Genomic DNA, 17,649 nt, shown 5'->3' on the forward strand with positions numbered 1-17,649 from the left:
CCAGAAAAATAAAAGTTAAGGTACAAATCTGCAATGCTTAACTCTTGACCAGTGTTAGAAAAAAACGTACACAAATTATATTTGTGGTGCATTCAATATTTCTCTAAACTACAGAGGGGGACTGCTGACATCATTTTAACTGCTGGCATACTGCTTCAAGGGAACATTGGGTCATTTCACTAACCAAAGCCAAATTCCAATATATCCTTGGGTAGTAAACTGTCACCAATGAAAACCATGTTTGTGGTGGCAGAAATTATTAGGCCCAATATTCAGTAAAACAATGAGCAGATAAGTTATCTGGCTAATGTTAGCCAGATAACTTTAAAACTGACCAGCCAGATTTAGAAAATCAACTTAACCGGCTGAATTCAAAAGAATATAGCCAGTTACATGGCGAATAGAAGGTTAAAAAAAAATGATCGTGGGCCTACTGGCTCTAATAGATCTCCTGGCCTTCCTCCCACTCAAGGTCATTATTCTTGGCCCTAGTGGGTGGATTCTGCAGCCCCCCCCCCCCCCCCAAAGCCTCTTCCATCAGATTTTAAAATATACTGTAAGTCTTGGGCCAGTGCCAGTCCTATCTCTTCTGCTCGCTCCCGGGTCCTGTCAAAATTGCACAAGAATTCAAAGCTCCAGGGCCCACTACTTCACCCCACCCAAACCCATACCCTCCCACTTTTCCAGTACTTTAAATAGCCTTTATTCTTCATCTGGATTGTGGTAGTGGCCTACTGCGACCCGGAGCAGGCATTTCTGGTGCTGCTAATCACCTACATTTCCAGGAAATACTTCTAGAGTGGCTACAGAAGTGCTACTCTAGAAGCTTACTCTGGAAACACCAGAAGCACCAGGCCTGGGTCACATTAAGCCACTACCATGATCCAGGTGAAGAATAAAGGCTATTTAAGGTACCGGAAAAGTATGGGTTTGGGTAGAGGGAAGGTAGTAGGCTCTGAAGCGTTGGATTCTTGTAAAAATTTGAAGGGACCATGGAGCGGGGGGGGGGGGGGGGCTTATATTTTAAAATCTAACGGAAGTTTTTTTTTGGTGGAGGGGACTGTAGGACCGAGAATTTGGACTTTGGGTAGGAAGGAGGGGGGATGTGTTAGGGCCAGTAGGCCCATGATCATTTTTGTATATCCGCTATTCACCATTTAACCGGCTATATTCTTTTGAATTTAGCCAGTTAAGTCTAAAGTTATTCGGGAACACATTCCCGGATTACTTTAGACCTACTCTAGGGCACATTTAGAGTTAGGCCAAAAATTATCTGGCTAATTCTTAATATAGGGGTTAGCCTGCTAAGTTATTCACCTAAGTCTGCCCTGCCCCAGAACACCCCCAATACTCCCTTTTCTTATTCAGCTAAATCTTAGCCAGATAACGGCTTATCTGGCTAACTTTTAGCTGGATAAGAAAGGGGAATTTTTAAAACCAGCCGTTGAGATGGATAACTCACTGCATTTCTTTTCAATAGGTCTTTCCCATCTCCATTTGCACTTTTCATAATCGATACCAACTCTATGCCTTTATTAAGCTATTTAATGCCAAATTAAAACATCAAAAACTATGCTTTGAATGCAAGATATTAAGAAACCAACATAAACTATCATATACTATGAAGGAAAAAACCCCGATTATTAATAATCCCTAATGTTGTTGGTAGTGTGCGTTAATTTCTACCCCAAGAACACGGCTTTCTCTGGTGAGGTAAATGTTCCTCAATGAAAGCCCATTGTTTGTACCACCCTACTGACAGTTATGACATTTTACTTTAGTGCTGAATTGGACCTTGCAAGCAAATCTCCCACAATTGATGTGTTGTCTGGTGTTTTTATTTTATCAGCTGCCCTAGTGCTAAAAGAACAGTGCCCATTAGGTAATGCAGAAGCTCGTTCAAACAGACGTTGGAGTGTGTAATCAAGAGTAGCTACAACTGATCTGATACTTTGGATGAGTGTAGGCACTTCTTGCATTCATCGCTCATCTCACAACTAATCATGTCTTTTCCAAAACTTTAGCCAAACCGATAGGGCTGCCAGAAAATTCAAAACCAACAATTTTAATCTTGTTCAGTCACACATGTATGGACGTTCTAAATTCAAACATAAACTGGTATCATACATAGATGAGTAATAGTGATGTCAAACACGAGCACTCTGTAATCATCTATCTTATGGTATGAGTACAGTCCAATTTTTATTCACTTGTAAAATATATGTAAAAGTCCAAAATGCAAAGTACCTGCAGTGCACAAACCAACACTGATGTTTTGGTACTTGGTACCTAACTTACGGGATTGTACCCATCCAGACCTAGTCACAAAAACTACTACAATCGCAATGTTAGCATTAGATATTCTGTTTTCAAAGAAAATCAGCTATGCAATGAGGAAAAGAGAACTGTGTGTGTTCAATTTACCGTGTACATTCTAATATTGCAGAAGCCTCATTTAGCATACAGATGGTATTAGCACAGATATGTTATAGTTTCAGGGGTTAGTGTGCATGTTAATAGCCTTTGAACGCTATAAGCACAATTTTTTGTGGGCACTATCCAAAGTTCAGTGCATTTATTTATTTGATTTATACAAAGGCTATTAATTAATTAATTATTATCTCAATTTATAGATCTCTTTCCTAAAACCATTCAAACTGATATACAAATGAAAAATATAAAATAATATTGTCACTCAAAAATTTCTACAACCCTCCAAATAAAATGTTAAACATATAAAATAGGTGTCACAGTTACTGGGATCAGGGTACACCTCCCTAGGAGGTGTGCAAGACTGCAAGGCAGGACACTGGACTGAATAAAGGCCAGTCTTCTGCCTAACCAGCCCCTGCCCTGCAGATTGAGCCCTTGGGTAGGCCACAAGGCAAGGAGCAATCAACAAGAAGGCCTGGAGGCTACAAGGCAAGATATAAATCAAGAGCGGCCAAGTCAGAGAGCCAAGGGAGATTCCATGAAAAGGCATCTTGGGTTTCGCAAGGCAAAGTTAAATGGGTCTGAGTTTGGGTGTGGTGCAAACAATGAGGAGCAGCTGGAGATAAAGCTCACTGAGAACCCCTGGTGGAGCGGAGGCTGTACAATAGGCTGGATTAGGAGGCCAATGAGGAGATGGCTTGGGTAACTAGGAGCTGAGCTTATTGGAGGCCTCTGCTGGTGGAGAGGTATTGTAGTAGGCAGAGTAAGGATACGGTGAGGGTGACAATAGGGCAGCAAATATAAACTAAAAATAATATAACATTGAAGACCAAGATGGTGTCAGCCTGAGAGGACACACTTGAGAGGGTTCCAGGTTCCTTTGTTATTACTTGCTTTCATGGTATGGTATGGGTATGGTTCTCATTTCAATACCTTTGACTGCTGGAGCCTCTCTAGACTCGAGGGTGCTCTCTTCTGGCTGTTGAGACAAGATCAGTGAGAGGCAGGGGGATGGAGGCAACATCTTGGCATCTCCTGCAGGAGCAACATTATCTCCCAGCCCCCGAGGTGCGTGATCCACAGTCACTACCTGAGGGGTCTTGGCATGTTAGGGAGAATGGATTATCTTCCCTATTGAAGAACAGCACTGATAAAGGGACTGGTAGTTTGAGTCTATCCTCAGAACTAGAGAAGTTGCCGCGTGTTTTAAGCTGAGTGCCAAAGTCAGGGGAACTTGAAGTCAATGTGTAGCTATGGAGCAACTCGGAAGAAGCCGTGATTGCTGAAAGGGTGTCTGTTTGCTCTCTTAGGTCTGAAATTTCAGCTCCAGGGCTTCCTCCAACTTTTGGGAAGCCCCAAAGCCACTAGCCAATTAAAGCAGATACCCTAGAAGATTTGGCGATTTCCTTGTCTTGAATGGAGGTAGTACTGAACTTAGTCCATTTTTGTCTCAAGCAGCAGTTACGCTTCAAGAGCATGAAGGGACATTGGATCTGCACACATCTCAGATAAGCGCTCTCTCCTCAAACTGTTATAAAGTTATGGCATCTAATATTGCTCTGATTAAAGAAAATACATTTCTAGCAGGCATGGAGGCAATGGAAATTTTTTAAAGTACAAAAATCTCAGATTTGTAAACATAAAAATGATTTCACCTTATGAGTCCTTCAAGAGGTATATTTTAGAAGTGCTGGAAATATCTCTTCATCAATATCTCTGACTTGTAGGGTTTATTTGCTGTTAGCATTTAAGCAATCTATGTTGAGTAATGTTGGAGAAAGCAATTAGTTGGTTTCGGGGAATAGTTTGAATGTTATAGCATTTCTTTAAGAATCCCAAGTGGAAGTTAATGGTAAAAAAACATTGATTGTTAGTTATGCTCTTGAGATGGATTGGGATCTAGTCCTAAAGCTTTATTTCCAGAAGTTCTGTGGACAAAAAGTTTCAGTTTTTCCTGATTTATTTAAAGCCACTCAAGAAGCAAGGAGGAATTTTTTGTGACTATAAAATCAGGTTTTGCAAATTGATCTTGCTTTTTTTTTTTTTAATTCCAATGTAAATGTTTGGTATCAAGACCGGTGCAAAAGAATTCGGTTCCCTAGGCAAACATTCGGTCATGCACTTCCTCTCCAACATACCTATTGGTGGCAGCTCTAGCACAGCATTCCCGCCTACTGGTGGCAGTGGCTCCAGCACTGAGCTCCCTTCTTTGGCAGTATTAGATCTGGCATAGCATCCCTCTATGCATTTCCCTGGCAGGATTTTACCTCCCTCAAAAATCTGGCGGTCTAGGTGAACGCCTAATTTGCCTAATGGAAGCATCAGCCCTGTTTGATATTTTTTCAAGATAAGAAGTATATTTTTCATGAATTTGTGCAACTAGAACATTTTCTAAAGATAAGATACCTAAATGATTTTTCTTTGTGGTTCAATTTTTTGGATATATTTAGAATAATTTAAATTATTTGGCCAGATTTTCTTGTTCTTTGTGGGATAATGTTTGTGAGTTATTGTATAAGTAAGAACAACAAATATCTATGTAAGGAAAGCAAATAAAAGTATGAATTTGAGCCATTGAATCATAGTATTTTATTATGATTTCCTTTTTCTCTGTTATGGCAGAAAGGTGATTTTTCCTACATTGTACAGTGTTATGATGTTTGAAATTTTTATAAATAAAAAATAATTTTATAATTTTATAAATAATAAATAATTATAAAACAAATAAAATACACAAAAATAAACAGAAAAACACTTTAATACTTTGCAAAAATGTAACCACCTTAATCAAGAAGAGACTGCTCTAAATTCACTAACAGCAATCAAATTTTTAAGAATTCTAGCAAAAGCAACATTAAATTACCAAGCTTTAAAGTACTTCTGAAAGGGAAGATAATCATTCCTCTATTTTCGTTCCAAAGGAAAGCTTTTCCATATTTTTGGGGTCACCACAACAATGAGCTCTGTCTCTAAATACCATTTTTAATTCAAGCTCAAGAAACCGCCTGTTGGGAGGACTGCAAGATACAGTGAGGCACGTATCTCTGGAACCTCGAAGACAAATAACCAGGCCCGTTCCATTCAGATATTTAAACAGCACACAAATAATCCTAAAAGAAATTCAAAATTTAAAAGGGAGCCAATATAATTTCATGATAGAGGGAACTCAGGGTCCCTAGCTTTCAGGCCTCCCAACTGGAGACTTCAATATAGTCTTTAGTAAATCAGCTTACAACACACTACAGTAATCAATCCTATTAATTACCAATGCCTACACCACTGTAGCGAGATCTTTTGGAAAACGATTTGTCCTATTAAATGTAGATGATAAAAGGCAGAGCTAGACACAGTAATAACACAGTCAAGCCTGAATCCATCAGGGCCCTCAGGTTTTGTATTGACTGTTTTACTGATAAAATCTGGCCCTCTAATCTTACTTTAATCTTCTGGTGTGAAACCTAATCTCAACCCACAAAATCCTTGACTTTGTGGGATTTAGTTTTAATTTATTTAACTTAAACTAGAAAGCAATTCATTGATAATCCCTAGATATTCAGAGCTGTCCTTAGAGATTGTATGTCGGGTAGCGCTATAGAAATGTTAAGTAGTAGTAGATATCATTAGCAAATATATACTTTTATTTCCTATCCTTAGATAGATATTTGTTGTTCTTACTTATATGGTAGCTCTTTTTAGTTTACTCACTGTTTTTCCATTTCATAAAGATCTTGATGGAAATGTTATTTAATTGCTGGGGGGAATATTACTTTTTAATTATGTTAGTGTTGTTTATTGTACACTGGTTGGGCAATTTTATTGTATTGCTGGGAATGAATGATATTTTTCTGTTATGTAGTCTGGCTTACCATTCTCCTAGTGAGAATAGAGGATGGGGTAGATTACCTTTAGAGACAACTGTTATTGTTTGTTATTTTTTACTTAATGTGTTATTTTTATGAATGATGTAAGCAGCCTTGTTTATTTATTTAAAAAATACATTACTTGACAAGTCAATACAAAGATATACTGCATAGTAAAAAATCATATTCTCCCTCTTTGCTGTGGCTTCATAAGTCAGTTTATGCCATTAGCCTCTATTCAGTTATCAACATTTGCATTTCATCACCAGGCCATGATATAGCGATGTTTCCAATAAGTTTTAAGATGGTTATTCAAGTAGCCCAATATGTTTGAAGAATGTTTTTAACTGCTTCATGAGCATGTAAATACAAGGTTGTGAATGCAGTTGATTTGGTAGGGAATTCAAGAGCACTGGGCCTGCTATGGCAGATGTTCACAGACATGTGGCAAAGCTCATTAGATGGGGTGAGGGGATTTCAAAAAAGTTACAATCCACAGACCTATGTGTTTGTGTCAGCTTGTAGATTTTTAACAGCATACTAATACATAGAGAAGTGTCATGATTTAGAACTTTATGAATGAGTGTGAGAATCTTAAATGTAATTCTCCATTGGACTGGGGAGCCAATTAAGACATTGTAGAATTGATATCTCAACCCTGTTAATACTTGGGCAGCCAAGTTCTTGGCAACTTGTTAGGATGATCTTGTGTTAGGACTGGGTGGTCCAGGTTGTGGGAACATCATCCTGGGAGTGCTACAAGGCGGCAGGGCAGGACTAGGGCCAGATTGGAGTGCAGGACTGGACTAGACAAGGTTTGACTGAAGTGCAGAGTTGGAACAGGCAAATCTTGACTGGAGTGCAGAGTTGGAACTGGATCTTAAATGCAGGCAAAGACTGGAACAGGAGGTGTGAGTGCAAGCAAGAACTGGAACTGAGGTTTGAGTGCAGGCAAGGACTGGAACTGAGGTTTGAGTGCAGGCAAGGTTGGGAACTAGAGCTTGACTAAGATAAGACAGGACAAGGTGAGACAAGGACAACACGGAACATAAAGGCCCAAAGACAGCGAAGGCAGGGAAGGTTCCAAAGGGCAAGACAACGGTGAGACCTAGATATGCTATAAAGCAAGACAAGGCCTATATAGGACAGAAGGCAGAGCAAGAGGCAAGAAGGCTCAAAGGGCATAAGACAAGTCAAGGGTCAAAAGGCTTGGAGACCACAAGACCCAGAGGCCACAAGGCAAAGCAAGGCTAAAGTCAGAAGGCCTGGAGGCCATGAGGCAACAGGGGCCAGGGCAAGGAGCTAAGGCAGATTCTATGCGAAGGCATCGAAGCAGGGAACAGACAGAGTGGGATGAGGCTCGGGTGTGGTGTTGGCAAGGAGAAGGAGCTTGGTAAGGCTGGACAGCAGCATACTGAGGACTCCTGGTGGCAAAGAGGCTGCACCACATGCTGAGTGGTGAGGAGCTGATATGGATAGCATGGAACGGAGCTCCGAGGAGACCTCTGCTGGAGGGAAGGTGTCATGGTCAGGGTACAATGAGTCTTCATAACAGCTGAAATCATATCACTTTGGTAGTGCAATATAAATTGAACTGCAGTAATCTAGGCCTATTAGGACAAGTGCTTGTAACATGGTTTTAAAATTGTTATGGATTAGAAAAGGCTTAAGTTTATGTTGTAATAATCAATTAAATTGTAGCTTAAAGAATAATCTCCTCAACACCAATTTAACTTGTGCTTGTAATGAAAGATTGGATTTGAAAATTTCTGAGGTTTTTCCCTTGTGTGGTGATGGGTGTGCCTGTTCCTCAAACTGAAAAATGCTAGAATCTCAGGAGACTCAAAACTGTCCAACACTGTCATCTCTGTCCTTCCAGTATTTAATGCTAGTCTGTTACTGAACATCCATTGTTTTCTGGCTGTTAGGCAATTGGAGATATGAGCTAAAGACTCCAAGTTGATGAACATAAGAACATAGCATAGCGGGGTTTAAAAGAGGTTTGGACAACTTCCTGCAGGAAAAGTCCATAACACATAATTAGCCAGGTAGGCTAAAGAAAGTTATTGCTCTCCTTGGGGGTGAGTAATATGAATTAAGTCTTCTTTATTGGATCTGCCAGGTACTCGTGACCTGAATTAGCTATTGGTGGAGATAAGATGCTGAGCTCGATGAAACATAACAATACTGATGTTCATACTAAATTTTTAGCTCATGCATACAAAATATTTTTAGTGCACGTTTTAGTGCATATGCCTCTTAAAAGGATTTTTTATTTAAATAAATGTTAATTCTGGAATGTGATCAGGTTTTCTCTGTATGGAAAGGGGGAAGGATTGTGTTTCTCCAGGGCGCTTAACAGAGCTTTCTTGCAACAGTATGGTTTTGCTAAAACTGATGTAACTTTTTAAAATCCCAATATGCTACATTGGCTGGGAAAAAACTATTCCCAATGGTAAAATCAATAGATTTATAAAGCTGTTTTATGCCACATGTGCTTTTTTGTTGACAGATAGAAAATTAAATAGTAACTGTAATTTGAGGACTTTGTTTATCAATGTGCACATGACAATGTCCTAAAAGGATAAAGTTGTAAAGTGTGAGTTCTGCCAAAAAAGTGCACCTGGCATAGGATTTTAGCCCACATGTTTGCATGAGGGTTAAACAAAGTGAGAGCCAGAGCACAATAAGTCAACACAAGAATACCGATGGAGGAAGAAAACGCGTACAAAATGCTGCACAGAAGATAAAGGAGTTTTGAAGGGATTTAAAGGAAGCTGGTTACTGAAATCTGGTATAAGAGAAAACATTCAAACAAGCAACCAACATTTAGTAAAGAATTAATTTACTTCTTTAGTGAATCTGACAAGCTCCGAGTTGGAGGATGTACATACTTCTGGTGGCTCTTGGAAGCACATCAGGGATGCGCTAGAAGGGGACTCCTTGGAGCAATCTGTTAAATTATTTCTGAAAATAACATGCATCACTGAATAGAGTGGAGATGGCAAGAGTTCCTTGATAAGAACTTGGTAGCAATGAGAGTTCCTCGATGTTAGTGGAATGCATCAGTTCAGTTTCAATCCCAAGAACCTTGTTATTGAATGTTCAGTAAGTAAGAAACCCACATTAGATTTTCTGGCGTGGCTGAAGTGCCTTCAGATTAATTTTTCATTTTATTCCAGCTCTAGTCAATCACCCCCAGCTTTAATTCCTTATTCTTTCTGCTTCATTCTATGGCAGCTTCATTGAATTCACAGTTCTAGCCACACTATCACAATTGTGGGAAAGTGTCCCTAAGTCCCTCTGAAAAAGATAAAAAAGCAAACATATATTATATAGCTTTTTCAAGATTGTGGGGGGAAGAAGAAAGAGGGTGAATAGAAAGAAGAATAAAAAGAGGGATGATCATGCTTTACAGATAAAGGAATCCTGAGGAATATTATCAATTGGACAAAGGCCTTCCTTAGAATAATGAGCACTATTGGTCAGGAGGACCCTTCTCAATATGGTTCCATGCTGAGCTACGCTAACACCATTTTGGAAGCTTAAAAGTTTATGAGGGTTGGGCATGGTTGAACTACGATGAGCATTTCGGGGACAAGATGGAGGAAAACTGGTTCATGTCTTGGGATACAAGGACGTCAGGTTATGGCTATAACAAATGAATATGGCAAGAAATGTGGGAGCATGTAACTGGCCTTTTTTTTGAGTCTCAGTAGTGCAGCAACCCAGTCAGCAGGATACGCCAATAATATATGCTGGTGATAAAACAAGTCTTCCTGCAGCTTTCAAGACTACAGGTTCAGGCATATGCATTCCACCTGCTTCACAGCACATCTAGCAAGCAAGTGTGCTAGGCGTACTTCAGCAGGTAGTGCCACAAAAATGAAATGAGATCCCTATTTTCCAGAAAGCCCCATGCTCCATAAAATTGTCAGAAATGTCTGCCTGGCTTGACAGATACCCAAGAAACAAGGAAGCAATAAGGATCTGCAAAGTCTTTATGGATGAATTCATAATCCTTTTTCCAGGGTCAATTAATTGTAGTGCATTGAGTAATATGCCATCTGTGGTGCATCAAACAGGTATCATTCAGAAAAGATAGATGTAGGAATTGCGCTAAGTAGGATGGCTGGTCCATTTCTCAACCTGCTTTTCAAAAAGATGATGCTTTTGCCCTTGCTGGTCATCCTCAAGAAAGAGCCAGGTAAATTTAGGCTCATACAAAATCTATCCTACCCACACAGGATGCCAGTAAATAACCATATCCCTGCAGAGTAATGCATGGTTCAGTATGCCTGGTCCAATAACCTTGTTAAGGCGATGTAGAAAAGGTGCATTGTTGGTCAAAACTTATATCTAGTTAGCCTTCCTACTGTTGCCAGTTCATCCAAATAGCTTCCCTTTCTTAGGCTTTAAGCTTCAGGGACAATATTTTTTGATAAGTGTATGCCCATTTAGGTGTTCAGTTTCCTGTGCTTATTTTGAAATATTTATTTTTTTCCTGAATTAGGTTACTGCCCAGAGAAGAGGCATAAGCAACATCATTCATTATCTGGATGACACCCTAGTCATGGGGCCCAGAGAAATAGACTCTTATCTCTGTCTGCTATATGAATTCCAGATGGTAGCCAATGAGTTTTACATCCTGCTAGCACATGATAAAACCAAGGGCCCAGCTACTGTGATTTGGCTCCTGGATATTCTGTTTGATTCAACTGAAATGGTATCCAGGATGCCATTGGACATCAAACTGCATACCATGCTGAATCAAGCATTAGCAGCTAAGAAAATGACACTAGCCAGCATACAATCCCTTGTCAGCAGTCCAAATTTCGCATGGAGGGTTAATCCAATGGGGAGAGTATTCTTGCAAAGGCTGGCATTAGTTGTCCTCATCATTTCATTAGTATTTCCAAGCCCATTAAGGAAGATTTAACATTATGGATCAATTTCCTCAAAGATTTTAATGGGGTTTCCATCTGGCAAGAGCCTCCAGTATCTAGTTGGGACTTAGACCGATGCCTCAGGGGCTTGGGGATTTGGTGTTTACTGTCAGCATCTGTGGTGTACAGAGCCCTGGCCTATGTCCTAGAAAGACATGGAGTTGATTAAGAATATCACATTCTTTGAGTTATTCCCCATTCTGGTTGCTCTAGTCATCTGGGAGCACATACTCAGAAACAAAAGGTTACTAGTCAGTCATTGAAGTGCTCAATAGACAGTCAGCCAAATGCCCTCGGGTGGTAGAGTTATTGAGGGAGATAGTTCTCATAGGCTTGCAGCTCAATATGATGGTATGAGCCCGTCATATGCCATGAATTAATAATGGTATTGCTGACATGCTTTCTTGGGCTAAGTGGGATCTATTTCAACAGCAGGTTCCAGAGACAGATGAAGCAGGGACTCCAGTGCTGGATCACCTATGGCAAATTAGAATTTGACTACCTGATACCTATTGCAGAGATCTGTAGCTCCAGCTACCTGGTCCGTGTATTGCAGTGGATACAAACGAGTTGAAAGTTTCTTGAGAGAGCAGGAATGGGAGGCAGGGTTAATTTGTGCTGATTTAATTATCAAATACTTTGCCCTGGCAAGGGACCAGGAGTTGTCGAGAGGTGCAGTTAATGGTCACTTGGTCAGCCTGGCATTCTTTATGAAGGTGCAGGAATGAAGGAATCCTTCACAGATGTCATGAATTGTGGCTCTTGCTACACTTACCCACTCCATCGAGCAGTGGAGGAGCCGACCCCAGTTGACGCTGCTGAGAGTGGCCTAATCGGTCAACGCCGCAGTCACCCTCTCCCCTCAAGCAGTCGCTCTAGATGCGCATGTGCAGCACACTTGGTTATTTAAAGGGGCCGCAGCAGGAATTCTCTCGCAGCACTCACAGATGACGTCAGCGACTTCCCTTTCAGTGACACCCCACAGACGCCTCAGAACAGGTCCCCTGGCACCTTTATTGTCCCATTGCGTGATGCTACTCCTTTTCACTTGCATTCTTTCCTTATTTTTTTCCTTTCTTTGTTCCTGCCTCCCTTGTCTTGTCTGTGCCTGGTTCTTCCTTGTAGGTCCCATGTCCATCCCCTAGTCTCACTGTTGTCTGTCTTGTACCTGTTTCTTTGGCCTGATTCTTTGATTTTGATCTCGGCTGGGATTAGACTCTGCCTGACTGCTGCCTGATGTGACCTCTTGCTCGGAACTGGCCTTGCTTGTCTGCTGCCTGCCACGACCTCCTGCCCATTCTCGTCTGTGCTGTCTGCCACCTGCCCTGACCTCTGGCCTGCCCTACAGTCTCCGCTGACTGCTGCCTGCCTTGACCCATGCTCAACTGGACTTCATCATTGGATTGCCCTAGGGACCCACCTAAGTTCTGCTGGCCCCTGGAACCCAAGTGCTCCATCTGTGGGGAACAGGGTTGGTATAGGCGAAGTTCTAGTTCGTCCCATCACAGGGCTTCTCCGCCACCTGACAAGGTGGACCTAGTAGACTTGCTCACTAGATGGTGCCAATCTCCTGTCAGTAACAAGGGTCCACAATTCTGACAGGCATCACAACAAAGTTTTATGGTGAAGAAAATGATGACAAGCTGGATGAAAAAGGTGGAGTATTCAAAGGATGGAAAGCATCCCATATTGCATGAGCTGCTAGTCCAGTTATTGTGGGTGCTGTCATCAATATGCGACTCTGAATTTGAAACCAATTTATTTCAAGTTGCATTTTCTTTGGTATTTTTACTGGTAAGTGAGCTGGTGGTGGCATCCAAGAATGACTCAGGTCACAACGATATACTCCTGAGCAATGTAGAGTTGAAAAACCAGGCAGTATACATTCTTATACACAGGTCAAAAACAAACCAGGCTGGGAAGGGTGCTATGCTTTGTTTAAGACAGTTAGATTTGCAGATTACTTGTCCCTTAAAAGACTTGAGACCCTCTATGGCTGGTCCATGCCGATCAGATTCTCCTCACCATATATTAGTTCTTTACAATATTTAAGGGAGCCCTGATCAGGTTAGGAATGTATGCTGCCAAATTCGGAATGCACTCATTTTAGAATTGGGGCAGCCACTAGTGTTGCCTGGGCAAGCCTACACACTGATAGAGTCCAAAGAATAGAGCGTTGGATGTCTTCTTCTGTGAACCTGTATGTCACATAGATTTACCCTTTTCCACTTCTAATCTTTAACCTATTCATTTCAGATCTGTCCCGAGGTGAAGGATGATTTGGATTGTTGGGCACTCCTTCGCTCATTGGGCAGCTAGAAGAGCTCAAAAGCAGCCTTATGGAACAAATCTAGGCTTGGTATCACATAGGGTATGCGTATCATCAATGGGAAAGCATGGCATGCACTGGGAGCAGCTTTTACCTACCCTTCAGCGCAGTTCAGATGTATTGGCAAAGCCCGACATGTTGATCATTCACCTTGAGGGTAATGATCTGGGGAATCTTTCATGCTGCCAATTGATTCAGCTGATCAAGAGGGATATGGTGGAGCTAGCCACACTATTTAGTCACATGCATTTACTATGGTCAGATATCATCCGCATATCAAATGGAAAGATTAGAAGCTCTGGAACAGGGACCATAAAAAGATTAACCATCAGATTTGTGTGGGTGGATTGGGAGGTTTCCATATCGTGCACGAGTGGGCAGCGAACAGATGTGAAGGATTCTAGGCATGATAGAATCGTCTATTTGATATTGATTATGACCATTTTAATAATATATTCCAGGAGGCCCTGAAAGGCATCTTTTTGCATGCCATACATGGAGGCCACAGATAATCTGATTGGGAGGCATTAGACAAGTGTACTACTGCCTCGTGTCTATGGCAAGGTATTCATACCAGCGGTCAGGATTACATTCCGTTTTCATATGATTACCATGTGATTTGATTAGCAGGTTTTCAGACAAATGATTAGGCTAGGCTCCTTATGTTGGTAGATGTGTCGGAGTGCTGGTAGTTCATGCAATTCAGTGGGCACGACAGACCCCAAACATCAGAGCTTGGAATCAAGGTAGGGGGTCAGGAATGAAGATGCTTGCTTAAAGGTGGACAGTATGGGTGTAACCCATTTGGTATTATATAAAGTAGAGTGGCTTGGGTATGGGGATAGTGTTTTATGATATTATTATTTGTGTTTGATGTTTTTTTGGGGAGGGGGTGGACAGGGTAATTATAGCTCTGGGCCTAGTGCACAGAGGTGATTATAGCATAGCGCCATATGCCCATCTGTCTCTCCTCTGCACATATACACAGCATGCATGGGTCCCCGATCTTCCCTCCCCTCCCCCTATATTTCAGGTCTTTGTCTTTGGCCTTGACCAATGCAAGAGCCTGCTCATGCCTGGGCGTGGGGGAGGTGATGTTAGCAGGGATATTTAAACTATAGCAGATAGCGGCAATCTCCATCTTGGCTGCAGCAATCAGTGTGCCTTCCTTCCCACCCTCATTTGATTTTGCTTCAAAAAATAAAAGTGGATGAAATGCTGACTTGTAATCTGAAATTTGAGATAGTGTAAAATGTTAGCTAGTTGATCATGTTATTGTGATGTACCAGTTATCTTACTGTGTCACAGCTGATTAATGGTGGCGGGGTCCCCATGCCAGTGGTCAGGATTATATTCTGTTGGCATACCATGTGATTTGTTTAGCAGGTTGTCAGACAAACGGGCAGGGAGCCTCCTTCTCATGTTGGTAGATGTGTCAGGGGGCCGGCAGTTCATGCAACTCAGTGGGCATGACAGAGCCCAGACATCAGCGCCTCTTTGCTTGGAACCATGGTGGAGAGTTGGGAACGAAGATGACTGTCTTGATTGCTTAAAGGCAGGCAGCATGGGTGTAACCCAGTTTGGTTTTATATAGCGTAGAGCTACTCAGGTATGGGGATAGCATTTTATGATGTTATTATTGTAACTTCTTCTTGGTTTGAGGATCCCTAATATAAGGGTCACAGCAAATCCCTGGGCCAATCTCACTCTCCTGGCCCTCTGCTCTTCCTCTCATTCATTAGACTTTGGACCTTAGGTGTTGGCGGTTCCACCAGAGGGAGGAGAACCAAGCCTCCGGGGCTCTGGGTGGTCATCCAAAACAGTCTCTTAACATCCTTACTTCTCACTTTCACCATCCCAATTGTGACTCATTTAGGTTACTCTTCATACCAGTTCTTAAGCAGGAGAAAATAAGAGCAAGGCAATAGACTGAGAGTGGTATTCAAAAGAAAAATGTTTACTGCAACTTAAAAAATAAAATCCACACAAAACAGGCATAAATCATCATCATAAAAATAAAATGATAACTCCCAGTATTAAAGTCTCTTTATCCATCTCTAGTGCTTGAATCAGTGTGTTTTCCCCAGTGGTTAGAAAAGGGGAATAGTGCATATAGTGATGGGATAGGGAAGTGAAGTCCAAAACAATTCATCCCTTCAAAAATATGAAAACACAGTACTTCTTCTGCCACCAGAAATCTCTCCCTGGAGCACTGCCAGCTCACTTGGGCTGGTAAACAGGCAGGCAGTCTCAATCCTACTCCTTCCAAGAAGGGGGTTACCCTTCCAAGGTTGGCAAGTCATGGAAAAATAAACCCACTCTTGGCAAGACAAAAACTCTGTTCTCCATGCAGGAAAAACATCCCCTCCTGGGCTATGAGGGCACAAAAGATAGGATTTCACTTTGCAGGCTATGGGACCTACTGGGATCACCTGTAAAAAACGCCAGTCCTCTTAAACTGAAAACTACAGCTAAACACTTGACCCAGTGCTCATGCTTAATCCAGTTTAAAAAGGGGAGTTCAGCCATTCACTGCACAAAAGCAGGAGAACATCTAAGGGATGGTCTAAAAAGGCTGACCATCTCCCAAAATAGAGATTTGTGAGTAAGGAAACATAGTGCTCCTTACATTATTAATAAAACAATGGCCTTAATTTTCCAATTACTCATACATAAGAAATTAAGAATTACCATACTGGATCAGACTGAAGGTCCATCAAGCCCAGTATCATATTTCCAACAGTGGCCAATCCGGGTCACAAGTACCTGGCAGGATCCCAAACCATAGATAGATTCCATGCTGCTAACACTTAGGGATAAGTAGTGGCTTTTCCCAAGTCTATCTGGTTAATATCAGATTATGGACTTTTCCTCCACTGACCTTCCCCCCACCTAAACCTATACCCTCCCACTCTCCTAGTACCAAAATGTTTTTTATTTTTCATTCAGATTGTAGTAGCAGCCTATAGCAATCCGGGCCCAGTGCTTCTGGGGTTGCTAAGCACCTATATTGAAAGCATAGGCTTCTAGCATGGCTACTTAGAAATGCTACACTAGAAGCCTAGGCTTCCAACTGTAGGTGCTTAGCAACCCCAGAAGCGCTGGGCCTGGTTAAATTTTGCTGGGAGGAGGGGATGGGAGGGCACGATACCAGGACCAGCTGTTGTGATTATATAAGATGGAGCGGGCTTGGGGGGTGCTGCAGGCTCGATTTCGAGTGGGAGAGAAGAAGAGGGATGTGTTAGGGCCAGTAAGCCTGCATGCTCTTTCTTTTACTATTCCTCTATATGCCACTTAACCAGCGTCTCGGGCACATCTAGATTTAGGCAGAAAATTTGTCTGGCTATCTCTTAATATTGGAGTTAGCTGGTTAAGTTATTCACCTAACCCTGCCCCTCCCCGAAATGCCCCCAACATGCCCCTTTCTTATTCAGTTAATTCTTAGCCAGATAAAGACTTATCCAGCTAATTTTTAGCTGGATAAGAAAGGGGAATATTCAAAACTAGCCATTTAGATGGATAACTCTGTCTTCTATCCGTCAGCCAGTTTGCAGTCCAAGTCACCATCTTGTCACTACCCCAAACTTTTCATTTTGTTTACAAGTCTTCTGTACGGGACCACATCAAAGGCTTTACTAAAGTCCAAGTAGATTACGTCCAGCGCTCTTCCATGGTTCAATTCTCTAGTCTTGGATAAGTTCTTGGAGGAGAAGTCCATTACCTGCTATTAAGTTCACTTAGAGAATAGCCACTGCCATTAGCAATGGTAACATGGAATAGACTTAGTTTTTGGGTACTTGCCAGGTTCTTATGGCCTGGATTGGCCACTGTTGGAAACAGGATGCTGGGCTTGATGGACCCTTGGTCTGACCCAGTATGGCATTTTCTTATGTTCTTATGTTTCTTATGTTCTTATGTCACACAGTCAAATAAATCTATCAAATTCATCAGACAGGATCTCCCCCTGGTGAATCCTTGTTGTCTTGGATCAAGCAACCCCCTAGATTCTAGATAGTTTATTATCCTTTCCTTTGTTTCTCCATTAATTTACCCACCACTGAGGTGAGGCTAACCAGCCTGT

The sequence above is a fragment of the Rhinatrema bivittatum genome, chromosome 8, assembly GCF_901001135.1.
Source record: "Rhinatrema bivittatum chromosome 8, aRhiBiv1.1, whole genome shotgun sequence".
NCBI lineage: Eukaryota > Metazoa > Chordata > Amphibia > Gymnophiona > Rhinatrematidae > Rhinatrema > Rhinatrema bivittatum.